The sequence below is a fragment of the Mycena indigotica genome (genome assembly GCF_014461135.1).
Source record: "Mycena indigotica strain 171206Taipei chromosome Unknown Mind.scaff0002, whole genome shotgun sequence".
Lineage (NCBI taxonomy): Eukaryota > Fungi > Basidiomycota > Agaricomycetes > Agaricales > Mycenaceae > Mycena > Mycena indigotica.
The window spans coordinates 2,965,438-2,985,713 of NW_023503001.1; positions in this window are offsets into that span (position 1 = coordinate 2,965,438).

The window sequence follows — 20,276 nt, forward strand, 5'->3', positions numbered from 1 at the left end:
TGAATCGCATCAACGACTTGTTCTTCCCAAAATTGACCACAATATCACCGAGAAACGAATACTTAAGCAAGGCGGACAACACTCACAATCCTCAACAACACGTTTGTCCCCCTCACCTTCAATGTCTGAACCCTCTACTCCCACTGCCAATCGTCTCGACAATATATTCGGCGCCATGCAGCAACTCACACTAGAATTCACCTTCAACCATGGCAGCAGCCTCGATACTAGCATGGACGAGCTGCAACCCCTCCCCGGTCTCGACCTTATTCCGCGCCAGAACGCGACCGAAGCCATCCAGCGCTTTTCGCTGCCTCGCGCCAGCTTCATTCGGACCAGATGGCCGAGTGTACCGCAACGCTTGTGGTATGTTCCATTTGCTAAATCTCTGTGATATACTTGAGCTAACACTGCCATAGGAATTGGAGACTGTTGTCCTCACCAAGATCTTGGTGGAGGTCATGGCGCTCAAGAACTTCGTTGGGAACATTATCGTCGCTACGCCGCCTTATGCCATGTCGGATGCTACTCGTGTATGCGCCGTCCCACATCTTGGACATTAGCTAACTACTTTCCCAGCACGGCCTCACGAAGTTTGGTCTCGCGGCACTTCTTTCGTCGCAACTCAGTGCTTATAAAGGCAAGACCCTGGTCAATATCATCTTGGTGCGAGTTTTTTTCTCTATTCCGCATTCATACTTTGCCTCACAGTGTTTAGAACATCCTCAAACATCATCGTTTCGACCTCCCTCCCGGTATCGAGAACAACCCAGCTGATTACGAGACCGTGAAGAAGGAAATTCAGGAAATCCTTACCTAGCTCCGCTCGAAGATCAAGAAGCAGGTATGTAACATGTGTGCATGCTTCCGTATCTAATACGTTGGATGTAGGTCGCCCTTTCGGTCCAGTACACCCGCACCGACGGTGCCTTCCGGTCCGGCCAACCAGCATGTCAATGTTTATGTACTTGCTGAGGAGCTCGTGGAAGGCACCAACTGTGTCGTCACCATCGAGCTCTGCGCCCGTGTCATGCTCATTGTAAGCCGCTGTACTCTCCCCTCGTCTTGTTTTCTGAGTCAGAGGGCAGCGCGATGTTTATATGCAGCATCACCGCCACACCAAATTCTGGAACAAGGTTGACGAGTACCTTGCGGCGATTCGTATACAAGCAAAGGGCGATACCCGCATGATTACCTGGTAAGCTGGAATCATCTATTTGTCTTCCTTCCCCGCCTTCTCATCTTTTTTCAGTGCTTTCCGCAACATTCTCGAGCATGACCGTGCAACTCATGGTGTCAATAATTACACCATCAGCGCGACCATCGGCGACGCTGTTCAGCAGCAAATTTCTAGTGTCATTGATGCGACCATCATGAACGCAGCCTCCTCCGCCAACGCCAACAACATAGACACCACTGGCTAGTACTAAATAGCTCTTGTACCATCGCAAAGCTGTAGATTTGCTTTCGAATACATATTCTACATCACATTTATATGATTTGTCTGTTTATCTAAGCATGACAGAATTCTCACCACCAGCTGGCATAACAGCGCTCGTACATCCCCTTGTCCAGGTTGCTACCAGCTGGACCTGGTCACAAGCTGGTGTCATTTGCGACCACCTCCAGTTTTCAGCTGGTAACCTCCTCAATGCCATCTGACGGCGACAGATGTCAAAGATGTCATGATCAGCCGCTGGCCGGGTGGAGATCCCGTTGCGGTGTATGAGTGCTGCGAGAACACCCTATTCACTGCTACTCTTGTGTGCGCGTCTGAGTATAAGGTGCGTACAGTATTTATAAATTCCTCCAGTAGTCCAAAGGCCCTGAGCACTCTTCACAGGTAGTTGTGTTTAATTTTGTCGTAGGCCTTCTCTTGGTCAAGGATTCACTTGGTCAGCCAGATCTGGTCATATATTTGGCGCCCGGGCACAAAACCAGCTTGCGCTGGGTGGATGATGTCTGAGTAGAGTAGATTTCGTCTTATACCCCAGTCTTCGAGTTCCATCATCTTTACGATATCCTTTCACGGTGCTTCTTGCTTGCCTTCACTGGCCAACTGGCATCCTCTGAATTGGTGTTGTTTGTGACATAATTCGAAGACTACCCTCCTACCCTTGTACCTTCCTACCTCCTACCTTCTACCACCTACCCAAACCACTCCCCTAGTAACCCCTACCCTGAAACTATCGCCAATTTTCCTTCCATCCCTTTCCCACGCCTCTTTCCTTCTGCTTTAGGTCGTCTGCTCTAGATCCTTTTGCTCTAGGTTTTTTCTTCTTGGCTAGGTACACTCGGAGACGACAATCTAAGGGACCCACTCGAGAGGACACGCGCTTCGTACTTGCAAGAGAGATGTCTGGCCCAACCCAGGTCCTTTCGTAGAGTCATAGCTGCTACAAGGAGCGCAGGGGCAATCTTCGGAGAACCCTAGTTCGTCCAGCGCGGGGTGTGTCGTAGAAGGCCCCGGTGGATTCCTCTCACACAACAGGTCTCTTGGACCCCCCGACAACGGACTCTCCGGTTGGATACTGGTATGTGACGTCGCAAAGGGGTCTTCTCACAAACTCTAATATGAGTGTATTGTGCTATAGATAATTACACCCTTAGGTAACTTGTGCTTATTTCAGCGCCAGAGTCACAATGTTACATAGTGACACCTAGTGTGACAGATGTCCAGAAAAGGAAATTTCTGCCATCTGATACTATAATCATCAGAAAATGTCACACATCGTCACACAACCAAAGTTGTATATTTTATCTATATGAACAACTTTTATTGAGTAACTGTTAAGTGCCATGTCGACCAAAGGACCAGAGACGGAGTCGGAGTCGGGAACGGAATTGAAGTCGGAGAGCACTTGGGGGCGGAACACCACAGAAGGATGTTTGGGTGACCGGGGCTTCCAGTTGACCAAGATAAGACAAGAAGACAAGAGCGGAGTCGAGATGACGCTGGGAGATAGAGACCAGCAACGTTAATTTACAAACTGAAGTATGTAGTAATACATCAAAGTATTTATAATATGAGAAGTAACGGAAACGGAATAAGGGATAACAAAGTAAGTAACGAGATTAGAACAAAGTCAAGTAAAGTAGAAGGGGAGTTGCATACGAGGAATAAGGCATAGATGATTGCATAGATCATAAGTCGGGGTCATTGGAAATGCTCAGTAAATCTTCATTGCATAAAAACCAAATACCGGAGTCGATATTGCAGACGGTGATGAGGGTTGATGACGGGTGGGGAGACCGGAGATGAGACCGACACTACACAACTAAAACCCAACAACAAAACAACAAATAGTCGTTCTGTCTGAGCGATAACCGTATAACACCAGCCATGACCACTGGAGGGTAGCGACAGGAGGGTCACTCGGAGACGTCCCCGGACGTCTCCAGAGAGGTGGAGGTGTGAGGGCGTGCAGCCTGGGGCGCTGCAGTAGGCACGAGCCTTAACGGCAGTAGGCCTCACCCAAAGGAAGACCCGATGACGGGGGCCGTGGTGGCGGAGTGGGGGGGCGGAGCCATGGCGGGGCTCAGCCATCCGAACGTAAGCCCGAACGCTGACATAGGTTGGGGACACCCAAGAGGTCCAACGGGTAGAGGTTGCAGGGAGACCTTGATGAGCGACAGCCCAGAGAGGCTATAAGGCCATAGGCTCAAGGTCTCAGAGGAAAGTGGTGCGGCCACATCCGGAGAGGTCTCCGATGGCATTAGTGATCCCTGATGGTGACTCCGGAGAGACTCCCAGAAAGGGGTGGCCATGGGAGTTAGAGGTTGGGGACCACTGGATGCGGGATGTGGTGGGAGAAGTGGAGGAGGAGCGTCAGGGTGCAGGAATACAGAGACTCGGGTGGAGACACGGAGACGCAAGTGGAGACGCGGAGACGTGAGCGGAGACGCGGCGCTTGATGGGATCAAGTGACGGCATCAGGGTTTCCCCTGACAACTACACAACTAAAACCCAACAACAAAACAACAAATAGTCGTTCTGCCTGAGCGATAACCGTATAACACCGTTCCAAACGTCCAACAACCACCAATAACCGTCTCCTAATACGAGTGCAGAACCCTGGGAACAGAGCCTGTACACGGGTATGCAAGGTTGTAGGGTAGATCGAATGAAATCTTGTTAAAGATTCGTTTTGTGGTTGTCCTTAAGCGTACTATCGACGAAATCCCGCAATAGGAAAGCGCCAATACGATGCCCAGAACCGTTTATACTCGTTTGGATCAGGAACTAACTCCCTTAAACCCAAGGAGTCGTCTCAAGTCAGGAACTAACTGCCTTAAACTCTCGACCGCTAACCAAAACCAAGTGTACGCCAACCGAAACTTCTTTTATATGGCAACCGGAACCCTCAACTCTTCGATCACAATGCCTTTTTACTTAGAATGAAAGAGCTAGCAGGATGATATTGACAAGCTAGATCCCCAGATGCACCTAGTAACGCGGGGCAATCCGTGAATCACTCAAATACAGGACAGAGATATAAATACTAAAACAGAAAATAATAAGATCAGGTAAATCGCCACAACAGAATGATGGTCCATGTGCATAATTTGTAAGGTATCGTTTCGCCATAAGGCCCAGAGTCGAAAATCCAGGTCTAGATGACCGGTAGCGCGTGTTTGGTGTCAATGACCTTTGTAAATCCTCCTTTATTGCGACCGTCTATGCGTTTTTGTGAACGGTCCGCTAACCATTGTGGTTATCGTCGTGTTGCTCCACTTCCTAGCTTTCCATCGATACCCATAACTTGAGGCTAACTGCCAGACACCGTTAGGTAATTCTCTTAACAAGATAATCGCAATCTATTGTCGAGTTGTTCGGTTGGACGGTTGCGGGTTAAGGTCGCCGCGATTTGCAGCCAAGCCCTCGTTTCCACTGAGTCATGTTTCCCGTTTAACCGCACCTCCACATGTCCTTGTCCTTGCGTAAGTTCCGAAACCGCGTTCCAATGCTGTCAGGGACTGATCCGTTCGAAGCCTGGTTGAACCTTCGTCGGAGCGTTCTGAGTTCGAGTCCCAGCGCGTGCCAGACCGAATATGCCTTTTAGTTTACACTCCCTTTTGGTATATATAAAGGATTGGATGGATCCTCTATGTTGGTTGGGCTCTGCTGTTGTTTTTGGTTGTTGTAAGAGTCGTTCTGAACGGCCAGTTGCTATCAACAATGGTCGAGTCGAAACACCTCCTCGCAGATATCTCCCTAACTGGCCATTCGGGACTCATGCCAGTTCCTAGACGTGCGCTGTACCCATGAAACGAACAAAAACAGTGGTTTTCTATGTGTGTTCCAAAATGCGGCTTATCAACGGAATGCCGGAGTCAGCACGGATATAACAGTAACATCCAGTAGTAGCTAAATGGTTGTACCAGCACTAGGCAATCACTAGCTGATTACAACTGATAAGATGATATCTTAGTAACTGGACAGGCTACAGAGCTGATTGAAGTACTACTTAAGAAATATCCCTATCAATATAATATTATCTGTGTACTGCACTACCTAATAGATATCCATCAGATGTCTTGATCTCGCCATATCTCCACGAGTTCTCGATGGATTCAGATGATTGTCTTACTAGTGATGAGCTTGGAAATGGAGCACATCTGGAAACTGATCAAAAGGGGCTAAATAATCTATTTTTAAAATGCTCCAAAATACTTGAGAACATTCCAGACTTTCCAGAAGACTAATTCTATTATTATATTAATCTGGGCATGTCTAGAGACCTAGAAACACCTAGAAAGGCCAGGAATATCAGTTCTGGACCGTTCTAGTAGCACAGCCACAGAACTCCGGCCTGGGTCTGAACCAGAATAAGGGTAATCTGTGGGAATAAACTCCAATTGTGGGATACAACATCCTAATATAGAAGTTTGATTAGCCAGAATATTCTAAGAATGCACAGCCACAATGACTCCAACTGAGTCATACTGACTCCAAATGAGTCATAGTGCTTCTTTGTCACATCATTAGTTATTTTTCTGAACAGTATATAAGAAGCTCATTTGTAGTAGATAGAATAATAGTGAGCACCCCAGGAAACTACTAGTTGTGACGCTACCACTGTCACACTAGCTAGTTTTGCTATGGGTATCAACCTTAAACAGCGATTTATCTCAGAAGACTGTTAATTGTGACAGTGGTGTCACATTAGTGGTTTTGCTGAGGTTACTAACCTTCAGCGATCCTGTGTATAGTAAGACACAGTTATAGTGAACTTGTGCATAGTAAGGTACATCTAGTGAATTTGTGTATAGTAAGACACAACCATAGTAAACCCTGTGCATAGTAAGGCACATCTTAGTAAACCTGTGCATAGTAAGGCACAACCATAGTAAGCCCCAAGTAGATTAGCTACAGTAACAGTCAGTTTGCTTACCTGGTAGTTGAGTATTGGTACTCTTCTACTAAAACCCTCAACAAACTTCAATCCTTTTGTTGTTCTTTGTCCATCCTTAAAAGTTCTCTTTAATCACAACATTCAATATTTAATATCCACCAGTAGCACATCTGAATCAGTTAGCCGTTTCCTGCGGCTCGAACCCCGAACACAAACACACATATATTTTGGATTTGATTTAGTTGGTTAGATTTGATATTTAGCTACCTATCTCATTTCCTCCATGTATTACTAGGAGGTAGGCAGTTACCTAGCCTTTATATGTTCTGAAGTGATCATAGTCCCATAGCTTTAGACTATCCTAGTATACTACTTTTCTGTAGTTTTTTCTGTTTCAAATTTAATCAAGCACAATGATGTCTTGATAGCTGGGTCGAGAATGCATGGATAATTATAATCCAAGTTGGGTTATACATTAATGAATGTCTATCATCGCTTTGAGAAACCTATTGATTTTTAGACATCCCATATGTCTGTGTATGTGCCATGCACTCTATAGGGTTAATCTCCCAATAACTCACTCAGTGGTAAGGGACCCCTTATGGATTTAAGATAGGAAGTATACAGGGGGGGTCTTCTGATGAGATAATATCCCCATGAATTGTATTGCATATCATATTGACAATACAGCTATCATCTGGTAGTTGACCATAGATCTAAATATCTAGAATTCAGTCACTGAGGAGTTTAGACCTTCCCAAATACATTGATTAATCTCTGAATGCCTGTGGAGGATGAATTGGGGTCAACATTCAAAGATAGGTTGGGTTCAGAACTAGTTTACATGAATAGTAGGGCCTCTAAACTGAGTACTGGACATTGAGGTGGGTGTATGAGGATATTTGGATGTCTACTAGGACCCTGTACTATAATCAGTTGTGATTCTAGAATGTGCCACTGAAGGTACCTGAAGAGAGGGTAGGTACCTATAGAGCAAAAGAGTGTGTCTTCGCTATTACAACTGGTCAGAAAATAATTTCAAGTATGATCCAAGACTTGAATGTAGGATGGTATAGACCTTCAAATTAACCTATCCAGCACTTAAATCAACTTTATAGCTATTGTGGATCTCTCATAATACCATTATCAGTGTTATCTATCCTAAAAATGATGAGTTTACGATGACATGTCCTTTATGAATCTGGAGAATCTGAGTATACCTATCAGTAGGGGTATAGTCCACCTCCCAGAAGGTGGTGCCCTTGCCCCTATAGCATATCTCTATCCTGGGCTATATAGCACCTAAGGTCTCTAAGAACTTATAAGTTACCTACCACACATTAGTTTAAGTACCAGATATTCCCTTTGTTATAACTAAGAGCCAAATACAGTCATCATATGGTATGATATTAATCAAATAGCATGGTTTATTAATAGTACTGCTCAAGGGCTTCCTGGTAGTACTTGAATCATGTCTTTACCTCAAGTTGTCATGGAGATAGAGGCTCATCAGTTGTTGATCAGTTAGTGATTGGCTAGTGCTGGCATGACTATTTAACTGGGACTATAGGTTACTTAATGAAAGTTGCTTGTATAGACAAAATATACAACTTTGGTTTTGTGACAATCTGTGACATTATCTGATGATTGTGCTGTCAAATGGCAAAAATTTCCTTTTTTGGAAATTTGTCACCCTTGTCACGCTGATGAGTGCGGAGTGCTGTGATAAGCCGCAGTCTGGGACAGACCAGGAAACGACTATTTTTGTCGATTTTTGTTGCTCAGCGCACGTCTCAGAGTTGACATGAGTCCTGAATGGTCAACTAGGGAGTTACCTGCACAAGAACCAGTCAAAATCCAGTCAAAATCTATCAAATCGCTCTCAGTGATTCCAAAATCTTGACTAGGAAAAGTTCGCAGAGCCCATTTCTTGCGAGAATCTATCCAATTCTATGCAAAATACCCAAAGGGAGTGTATTCTAAAAGGCGTATTCGGTTTGGCGCTCAGTGGAGGCTCGAGATCGACTTCTCCTAGATAAGGGACACCCCTATCTCTGTTGGTATCGACGACTGACATCATTGGAACGTGGTTTCGGATCATGCTGGAGGATCGAGAGTGCCAAGGGACGGTTAAACAGCGAAAACCTACTCAATTGATTGGGGCCTGGACCTGTGATCAATGGCGACTCTAAAACACTGTCGAGGAACTGATCATCTGAACATTGGAAATGCGCCAGGAGAGTTGGGACAACCACCGCTGAGGCCATACGCACGAGATACGAGTTATGGGTGTCAATCGAAAGCTGGGAAGCAGAGCTATCCACTTATCCTACTCAAGATCGAGGGAATCTTCACAAGGCAAACTAGATGGTCGCGAACACGGAAGATTTACACAGGTCATTGACTCCAATACACGCGATACCAGTCATCTGGACCTGGATTTTCGACTCTGGGCCGTATGGCGAAACGATACCTATACAATTATGCACATGGACGACTTTTCTTACTCGAGATTTTCCCTGATTCTATCAATTTCTGTTTAGTATTTATATCTCTGTTTTGTATTTGGCAGGTTCACGGATTGCCCCGCTCTACTAGGTGCATCTGGGGATCTAGCTCGTCAATCTATCTTGCTAGCTCTTTCGAAATAGTAGTATCATCGTCGGAAGGATTATTGGTTGAGGGTTTCGGTTGCTGAATACAAGAGTTCCGGTTGCTGTTTATTGGGTTTCGGTTGCTGGTCGAGAGTTTAAGGCAGTTAGTTCCTGACTCGAGACAACTCAGAGGGTTTAAGGCAGTTAGTCCTGATCCAACGAGTATAAACTCTCCGGGCATCGTATTGGCGCTTCTCTATTGCTGAGTTGCGTCGATAGTACGCTTTGGGGCACAACAAATCAATGTTTTTCGCAAGAAACTCGTATCTACCCTACAACCTTACACATCTGTGCCAAGGCTCTGTTCACAGGGGCCTGTACTCGCACAAGGAGTTGACGATTTTTGGGTTTTTGTGACTTTTCCTACTCGACATTATACATCTTTCTCTCTACGAAAAGTGGAGTTTTGGTTGTTTTTGTTGGTTTGGTTAGTTAGAGAGCTCATTTGCTGTCCCCACTCCGCACTCATCAGCGCCAAACCGAATATGCCTTTTAATGTACACTCCCTTTGGGTATTTTGCATAGAACTGGATAGATTCTAGTGAGAGACGGGCTCTGCGAACTTTTCCTAGTCAAGATTTTGGAATCACTGAGAGCGATTATAGATTTTGACTGGATTTTAACTGGTTCTTGTGCAGGTAACTCCCTAGTTGACCATTCGGGACTCATGTCAACTCCGAGACGTGCGCTGAGCAACAAAATCGACAAAAATAGTTGTTTCCTGGTCTGTCCCAGACTGCAGCTTATCAACGCTATATAATTCTGTAAGTTAGGGACCTCAACTAGCCTAAGTTCCTCAATGTTCTCATTAGCTAGTGTTCTTCCTTATAAAATAACCTTGTATTCTAGTTTCTAATTAATCCCTTTATAATAATGTGATGTCACATAGTATCTAAGCCCGAGGTTACCTTGCAAGGTTTTAGCCTGGGATTTATTCACTTTATAGCAGCTTTATTAGAGTATTTATCACAGCGTAGGGGTTTTAGAGCCATCCTCTCTACTTAGAATGACTAGTAGGGGTAATGGTCATTCTAATTACGAGAGGATATGTGGAATCCACAGGTGGATATGATGGAGCCTGTCACACACAAATGTCTCATGAACTTGAACACGATGCAACATTACCTATCATTTATTCAGCACAGCCTCTGCTGTACCCTACAAGGCTTAGTTACATAGTGAGTACTCTTTTACCTACACCTTTGTCCCTTGCAGGTAACTGTCTGGGTAGTGCCTGGGTTCTTAAGATTGACCATATCGCATGTAGGCCTGATTCCTTATGTATTGGCAGCATTGACCAGGGTATGTATGTATCTAACACTTATTTTAAAATGTGTGAGTCTGATGACTATTTACAGCTGGCCCCAAGCACACCAAGCTCATTACATATGGCTTCCTCTTTACCGTAGAGAACTGGGACACTCTAAGTAGCCATGTGAATGCTCTAGAAACGATGCTGGTTGGCTATGAGATAGCAGGGAGTGGCCTGCGCTTGGCAAAAAGTCACCCACCATACTGCTTATTATTCATGCTTGCCAGTTGCTCCCTATGCTTTTCTGTCTGTGACCTTACTGTCTGCACCCTCACTGTCCCCGCTGCTCGTTGTTCACCCTTGCCTTTAGAAGTGGACTGGAGTGCTAGCAGGTTTTGGGGGGAAGCATCCTCAGTTAGCAAGAGACATGTTAATAAAAGAAAGGAATTAAGTATATAACTCAAGGGCTTAGGGGGCTGGCATGTCTGACTTGGCATTAGCAATTTAACCTAAGTCTCTCAGGCTGTGGGGCTGCCTAGTGGAGTTTCTTGCTTAGTTCCAGCAGCTTAGCATATTCTGAGCATTCCTTTTCAAGGCTTTAATTGTAGGAAGAGTCCGAGTGTTTTAATGTAAAGGGAAGTTTAAATATTAGGGTATAAACAACGTCTCTAGTCTTAAAAGCAAATTGGTCACGTGATCTTGATTATTAAGGCATTTCAACTCGTCTTTGTTTCACTTTATCATGCTATCACACTATTTCTACTGCTATAATAGAACGTCATGCACCAACCACTGGGCCTAATGAAGATATTGTAAGGGCAACCCCGGAGGCCTGAGATCAAGGTCCTAGCAGGGGAGGATCCAAAGCGTGAACATTGGTAAGCGAATACAAATGAAGCTGACCTAGCAGGGGAGGATCCAAAGAGAAGAAACTCTAAGGGTCCGCCTGCTAGGTAGCTGACTATATACTGCTTGTCCGTAGCTGCCGCTGTCGGGCACAGAAGGCTTGGGCGGCGTCGCAGGCGAGGTCCCAGGGCGACTGTCGGGAGGGTGTTGACGGATCGGTGATTGTGCGGGCGAGATGGAGGGCTGGACCGGAGTCGGAACCGGAGTCGGACCGGAATCGGGTGCGTCTCCGGGCCGAAAGGGAGGTTCCCCTGACAGATATACTATATGTTGGAATATTATTGCTAGTTCTGTAAGCAGACATCAGATGTTTCTAATATCTAAATGAACCAAGATATAAAATAAGACGGGCTACAATGAATCATGAACCGCCTTCACTTAACATGCACCTTAAGTGGAACTACTCCTTGTTCAAGGACTGTCATCTTACACAGTAACACTGAGCCCTATAGTAGAACATATATTCATCTTACCTTAGTAGATATGTGCTATTGTGTAAGTGCAAATCCTACCTCTGGCTAGTACAATAACACACTTGTATGCAGAGCAAATGTACTAGTTGCAGACCTTGAGCTATGGGCGCCTTTTATTTAAGCCTGGGTACTGAAGAACTTCCCAGACCTTGCTGCACAAACTTTTAACATTAAAGGATGATCTTAACAATCCACGCTCACTCTGGTTAAGTCTAGCAGAAAAGGCAAAGATAATCATTTATTGCAGAGCAATGTTTTCCTCCCATAATGCTATTCATCTTAGTCTAAAGAATGATGGAAACTTTCAAGAGATTTCTCTTACTATAAGCTATCAACTTAATTATCTACTAGCAAATGCTCTGAAAAAAGACATGATTAATAAGTTCTCTGAGGCTTTTAAAGATGCACCTATATATCATCTCACACCAAAGTCTAGTAGCTATGATGAGCAACTATCATTCTACTCCTCCTCCCTTTGCTCCAATTCCTAATGCTCTAACTTCTCCAAAGTCTTAAGTTATGGTTATGGTGCTGATGCTGGTATTAGGGTTAGTGCTGGGTATGGCAAGGAAGGAAGAGGCCTACCCTGGGAAGATATGAAAATATAGGGGGGCAATCCCTCCTGCATACCTCTTTTGTCCACTATTACTACTACAAACTCTTCTCGCTCTGCTGTTATCTCAGCACTATATGCACAGGAAGATATCTTCACCAGAAAGGAAGGAAGTCATGATAGAGAATGCACGGCCAAATTTTTTATAAATTAAGTATAAAGGGTCTGTCAGGGGAAGCCCTGACGCCGTCACTTGATCCCATCAAGCGCTGTGTCTCTGCTCATGTCTCCACGTCTCCACTCGCGTCTCCATGTCTCTACCTGTGTCTCTGTATCCCTACACCCTGACGCAACTCCTTTACTACTTCTACCACATCCTGCATCCAGTGGTCCCCAGCCTCCAACTCTCATGGCCACCCCTTTCCGGGAGTCTCTCCGGAGTCACCATCAGGGATCACTAATGCCATCGGAGACCTCTCCGGATGTGGATACACCACTTTCCTCCAAGACCTTGAGCCTATGGCCTTATAGCCTCTCTGGGCTGTCGCTTATTGGTCTCCCTGCAATCTCCACCTGTTGGACCTCTTAGGTGTCCCCAACCTACGTCAGCGTTCGGGCTTACGTTCGGATAGCTGAGCCTCACTATGGCTCCGCTCTCCACTCTGCCACCACAGCCCCCGTCATCAGGTTTTCCTTTGGGTGAGACCTACTGCTATTAAGGCTCGCGCCTACTGCAGCGCCCCAGGCTGCACACCCTCACACCTCCACCTCTCTGGAGATGGGGACGTCTCTAAGTGACCCCCCCTATCGCTAACCTCTAGAGGTAATAGCTGGCTGCCATTCCCATTGATCCTCTCCAACACTCCCTGGCCCCTGAGCTAGACCGACTCCTTCCCTCTCTGCTCCATGCCTCCCCTCTCCGTTTCCGGCTGTCACGTCACGGTCACACACCCGGAATCGATTCTGATTCTGATTCCCATTTCGGTTGTCACATCACGGTCACAAGTGGAGATGCACAGAGGCAGCCTCCTAGGCCTTCTAAGAATACCTGGGCTCCTCCCTTGGCATCATGGTCCTAAACCTGCCTCTCCAAAGCTTTGAGGGCTATTTGACACTCACTTAGGGTTCATTAGCGACACCTGACTTCTCCCATGCATTGTTCGTTATTATGTAGTCACTCTATTATTACTCCAGTCACTAGTATATAGTAGTGCACCTGAGCAGAAGGCTCCTTGGCTTGTTCTCTAAGGATTCCCCCTCTGCTTAGGTGAGTCTGTAGTGTCCCTTCCTGTGGTAGTAGTTTCACTAAGGATTCCCCCTCTGCTCAGAACTCTGATTTCGGGCCTTGCGAGGTTGCCCTTACAGGGTCAAGACATGCTTACCGTTTACTAGTGGCCTACGACCAGGAGCAGATAATTGTGTTTCAAGCAGAGTGGCTCCAGAAAGAAATACCAGAGGAGTTGCGCTTAGAGACTAGAAGATTTTTTGCCTCCCAAACACGACTCCAAGGTCAAGCACAACTGGATGTTATTCTGCTATTAGCATATCTACTTAGCCTGGAAGCTCGATAATCATTTGCCAGAGCTATTGCGACCATGGCATCCTCACGCTGTGATTGCAGGGTTGGGAAACCCTCTGCTGTTGGCACCCTATATAAAGCAAATGCTTGCCATCAGGAAAATCACACTGGGTATATAAGGCTGACAAGAGATGGAATTGCTTGTTCATAGTGGCTGGGCAGAGCAAGATGTTACAGTAGTTAGGCAGATGAATTCTTTGGAGGACTTCCTATACAGGTTAGTATAATCATTATTGTATTCTAAAATAACTATTATTGTTACTCCATTGCCAAAACCTCGTTCAAAGCAGTTACGGTATGATTCTGCATTAGGCCTACCAGAGTGAATAGCAGATGTTGCTTCCCAAGACCACGCAACACAAGAGGACTATGGGTAATTGATATATTATAAAACTTTGGTTTTTGTATCGAATACCCAGCTGCGACGATAACCAGGACAGGTAATTTTTTTTTCTACATTGATATTGTAAGGGCAACCCCGGAGGCCTGAGATCAAGGTCCTAGCAGGGGAGGATCCAAAGAGAAGAAACTCTAAGGGTCCGCCTGCTAGATAGCTGACGATATACTGCTTGTCCGTAGCTACCGCTGTCGGGTACAGAAGGCTTAGGCAGCGTCGCAGGCAAGGTCCCAGGGCGACCGTCGGGAGGGCGTTGACGGATCGGTGATTGTGCGGGCAAGATGGAGGGCTAGACTGGAGTCGGAACCCGAATCAGACCGGAGTCGGACGCGTCTCCGAGGAGCCAAAAGGGGGGTTCCTCTGACAGGTATGGTTGCTCAAATGAGAAGCACGATGTCATATAGATGCCAGATAAAGAGCCCAGAAACGAATTGACTTGAAGATGTATGTGACATTTGTGATAGGTGATGGTCATCCTTATGCCCATCCTTCTGTATACCTTACCATACCTCATGCGCCATGCTTCATATGCTAAACTTGAAGGACATCATTAAATATAGCAGTGTCAAACCCTCATCATCTCCAGATCCTTCACGCATCTTACCGACAAGTTTAATTTCATCATCTTTGTCCAACATGACTGTGTTGGTCATCTCCGCGGGCAGCTCCTGCTCCCTAAGCTAAAGAAGTCAGTTGGCGACAGTTCCATCTTCCTCGATATTAACACCTGCTGATATTTTTCAGATGGAAGCTCAGTTTGAATGTAAGACTCTTACTCTAGGAAGCATCAGGCCTGCTGAGACTAACAGCAGGGTGCGCAACAGCTCTATTTTGTTAGCTAGCCATAGCATAGAAGGACTTTCTAGACATGTGTTGTTCTCACTAGGTTGGGATTGGGTTGGGAAGTGCAGTCTAGCCGACGTCCCGGATATGATACCCGGGTGATCCGGCGCAGTCCACTCGGTCCAAGCAACAAAAACGATAATCTTTGCCAACTTAAGGTCTAAATAGGAGGGAAAGTAAATCTAGGATTCATAGATAATGCTACTAGTGTATACTTAAAGATGTTTCTATGATTTAAAATGTCCCACCTCCCCACCCATTAATAGCACATCAATATGGTCCTATCAGCTTATTAAACATGCAGATTCCCACAATCCCCACCTTAGGATTAAGTCCTATTCTATGAGACTGAGTTCTTGAAATATGAATCTAGCCAGTTCTACTTCTACTCATATACTCAGTTATTAGCATTCTCAGATTTAATAAATTTTAGAGAGAAGATGACAATCAAATCACATTGTTTAGAAATAGGAAGGACACACACTCGGAGGGAGAGAGGTTGCTGGGATTCACTGGTGGTGCCTCTTCTATTCAAATTTCAAGCCTGAGTTTGCTCGAGAAGGTCACCCAGAAGTGGCATTTAGTATGCCAGTCTACTTAGTTGATAATAGAGGTCGATTCCTGAGGGACCTGTTAGGTGAACGGTGGGCGAGGACTTCCAGTTATGGACAGTAGAAGACGTAGTCTTCAAGTTGCATTCAAGTTGCATAGAAGTCATGTGCATTCTACACAAAACGGAATCCAAGTGCAAGATTACTCGTAACTCTACTAGAGAAAAGACCGGCACATTCAGGTGATTGCGCGAAAAACAGTGTTTACAGTGTGTCTGACTCGGAGTAAACAAGCAGTAGTACTGGTAGGATAATAACAAATGTAGTAGATAAGGAAGGGAATAGATTTATAGGCTCATTATGACGTCAGATCCTTCTAATGTCTGCGTGAGCCTTATTGCTTAGTCAGCCATCTTGAATGTCATATTAGAAAAGGGGTGCATGAGAAAGTCCTTCAGCTGGTAAGCATAATAATCTTCCTTCAGGGACACAATCTGTGCATTGTAAGCCTGGCTTACATACTCACCTATAGATCACATGTTCTTTAGTCACTCACCTCTGTACCCTGTCATAGTTCTCAAAATACAGCAAGATTCTGTTGTATTGTCTGGTTTGCCTCAGTGTTTCCTGGTTGGGCCACCAGGTTTCCATGCATCCATGTGCTAGGGCGTTCTCTAAATTAATCCTAGCCTATATATTTTTGACTGCAATTCTGGCCGCCCAAGTATAGTCGGCATGAAATTGACAAGTGTACTCTTGTAGGCGGCCCTAGGAGTGGTGGAGGGTTGAGGAGTATGGCATGCTGCATGTTAAGCTGGTAGTAGTAGGCCAGCAACCGTTGATGTGCTTGCGCCAGGTTCAGACCCGGGCCACTGGTACTAAAAGGCACTTTGGCAAGGGTTCAAGCAGCGAACTTGATAACACTTCTTGGGCCCACAAAGACATTATAGGGTATTTTGTGAAGGGTTGTTGACATTGTAGCGGATAGTACTTATATGTATCTAGCTCATTGTAAGTAAGCGACTGGCAGTAGAAATTCAGGGGTGTTTGCCTTAAGAATTGATGCTATCAAGGCTTATTTCTCGATAATGCGCAATATTCTTGGAGGTCGGGCCTGGACTCAGATCAGCATGACAAGCAGTCACTGGTGTGACTACATAGCACTCCTTTCACTTAACAAGTTCCAAGTTAAGCAACATTACTATTGTTAACATTTTTTGTTCCAAACTGAGGACTGTTATGACCTCGTTTTACAGCCGTCTTAGGGTGAGGTGCTAGAACTTCCCCAGGGCCTATTTCAGCACTACAGTCTCCATCTCTCTATCACTTGCCAACAAACCGCAATGCTCAAACAAGAATATAAATGTATATAAATATGACCTCTGTCAGTGTCTGCTGAGAAACCTCAATAACGCAAAAACAAACAACTCCAACATGTTATCTAAGTCCAAGACTCTATCATAGCAAAGTCAAAATTGATCCCTTCCTTAGGTCTACTGCCTCCAAGTCCTCCACCTATAATTCCTGTAGGTTTGTCTTCTAATATTCCATACTCTACCCTGATATACAGTAGATTCCTGACCCATAACTTCCTATTACTTATTGCCCAAGTGGCTTACCTGCCTGTCGCACTTGTGTTCCAGCTAAATTTAATAACATCACTCTCCCTTCCCGCCCCAAGGCTACGGAAATTAGCCACACCACTAACGTGTCCCATTTCTACTTCTAATATTCTTCCTAAACCATAACCAAAACCAACATTGTCATTGCCCCAGTGGGTACAGACTAAACTGAATGAATTTGGTTTATATAAGGTCTATCCTCACAGACCCACCCATAACCTTAATGCTGCTTTGATAGTTAACGACTTATATTTGGCTAAAGTCAGAAATGTCAATAGTATGATCTCGCTCCTGACAGAACCTTGGTTTTATCCCTTCCCCAATCCCTTTGTTGCCCACCTGATGAAATATCATGTGGAAGAAGAGAATCCTCAATCCAATATTAAAAGCTGGATTTTACCAGGTTAATCTGGCTTACTTTGCCTCAGTAATATCATCTTTCTTAATTTTAATCTAAGTCTCCTAACTATTCAAAGACTCAATCCAAGACTCTTACAGATGATAATACAGGCGTGACATCCCAGACAAGGTGTATACTTACTGTCAAATCCTAGGTTTAAGAAACTTTTTTCTTTGCCTTTTAAATCTTTTATTTTGGCCCTGGTTGATAAGATAAGACAATGAGGAGATAAGAGGGACGATAAGATGGTGATTGGATCATCAGATGTCGATGCTAACGTTGATTGACCGTGTGGAGTTGGACATAAGGCAGACAGCACATAAAGGCATGGCTAAAGTATGATATCATTGCCTCTTATATTTGGCATAGTAAACACATGGTAGTAGGGTATCTAAGTAGAGTAGATTCTGTCTTGTACCCCAGTCTTTGAATTGCATCATCTTTACAATATCTTTTTACAGTGCTTCTTGCTTGCCTTTACTGGCTAACTAACATCCTCTGAATTGGTGTTGTTTGTGACATAATTCAAAGACTACCCTCCTACCCTCATACCTTCCTACCTCCTACTACTTACCCCAACTACTTCCCTACCCCAAAACTATCGCTAATTTTCCTCTCATCATTTTCCCACACCTCTTCCCTTCTGCTCTAGGTTGTCTCTGCTCTAGGTCCTTTTGCTCTAGGGGTTTTTCTTCTTAGCTAGGTACACTTAGAGATGCCAATCCAAGGGACCCACTCAAGAGGACACTCGCTTCGTACTTGCAAGCCTACTGCCCCTACGTGCCCTAGTACCACAAGTAGCTGCCCCTGCTAAGAACCCGATACCATGGATGTTAACCACGCTCGACAGAAGTGAAGACCCTTGCACTGCTTCAACTGTGGCAAAATTGGCCACATTAGTCGCAACTGCCTGGACCCCCTTCAAAAGAAACTTAATGTTAGGGCCTTGAGGGTGATAAGTTGATGAGGGTGATAAGTTCGATGGCACGTTAGCGCAGTTGATCCAGAAGTTGCATGAGGCGGGTTTTTAAAGTACTCCTCTCCCCTGGCCAAGGAGACAGAGTAATCCAATACCAATACAAAATATAGATGATTCACAATACTCAGTAATTTAACTGTGACTTCTGATATGCTTCCCATAGACTTCTTCTATAGTACCAATGATAAGCCACAGTCTGGGACAGACCAGGAAATAACTATTTTGTTGATTTTGTTGCTCAGTACACGTCTCAGAGTTGACATGAGTCCTGAATGGTCAATTAGGGAGTTGTCTGCCAAAGAACCAGTCGAAATCCATCAGATTGCTCTCAGTGATTCTGAAATCTTGACTAAGAAAAGTTCGCAGAGCCTATTTCTTGCTAGAATCTATCCAATCTGATGTAAAATACCTAAAAGGAGTGTAAACTAAAAGGCATATTTGGTTTAGCATGCACTGGAGACTTAAAGTTAACTTCTCTTAGATAAGAGATACTCCTATCTCTGTTGGTATTATCAACTGACATCATTGGAACATGGTTTCAGATCTTGCTGAAGGATCAAGAGTGTTAAGGGATGGTTAAATGGGGAAAACCTACTCAATCGATTGGGGCCTGGACCTGTGATCAACGGCGACTCTAAAATACTGATGAGGAACTGGACACCTGAACACTGGATTTGTACCAGGAGAGTTGGGACAACTACCACTGAGGTCAAACGCACAAGATATAAGTTATGAGTGTCATTTGAAAGCTGGGAAGCCAAGCTATCAACTTATCCTACTCACTACACATGATACCAGTTATCTGGACCTGGAATTTCAACTCTGGACTATATGGCAAAAACGATACCAATACAATTATGCACATAGACTACTTTTCTTACTCATGATTTTACCTGATTCTATCAATTTCATTTTAGTATTTATATTACCGTGTTGTATATGGGAGATTTACAGATTGCCCCGCTCTACTAAGTGCATCCGGGTATCTAGCTCGTCAATCTATCTTGCTAGCTCTTTGAAAATAGTCAAAGGATTTATTGGTTAAGGGTTTCGGTTGCTGAATAAAAGAGTTCCAGTTACGGCATTATTAGGTTTTGGTTGCTAGTTGAGAGTTTAAGGCAGTTAGTTCCTGACTTTAGACAACTCAGCAGGCTTAAGACAGTTAATTCCTGATCCAACAAGTACAAGCTCTCTGGGCATCATATTGGTGCTTCTCTATTGTGGAGTTTTGACGATAGTATACTTTGGGCATGCAAAATTGAAGTTTTTGCAAGGAAACTTGTATCTACCCTACAACCTTACATATCTGTGCCAAGGCTCTGTTCACAGGGGCCTGTACTCACACAAGAAGAAGACAATTTTTGGGTTTCTTGACTTTTCCTACTCAACAAATTGCATATTTCTCTCTACGACAAGTGGAGTTTGATCATTTTTGTGGGTTAGTTCAAGTTTGGTTAGAGAGCTCATTTGCTGTCCACCCTCCGCACTCATTACCGTGCTGGGAAAACTACATGAAACCTATCTTCTCTAAGAATTTGCTCAAAAAAATCTGTTCAAGAGGCCACAATGGAGCTCGAGATGGCGAAGGAGAATATATGCATAGCATAGGGCGTGGTTTGAAGTAAAGGAATGAGTGCTTTACTGTGGGAGCATATAAGGAAATACTTTATACCTAAGTACTGACATAGATTCCCCCTTGTCCTTATACTGC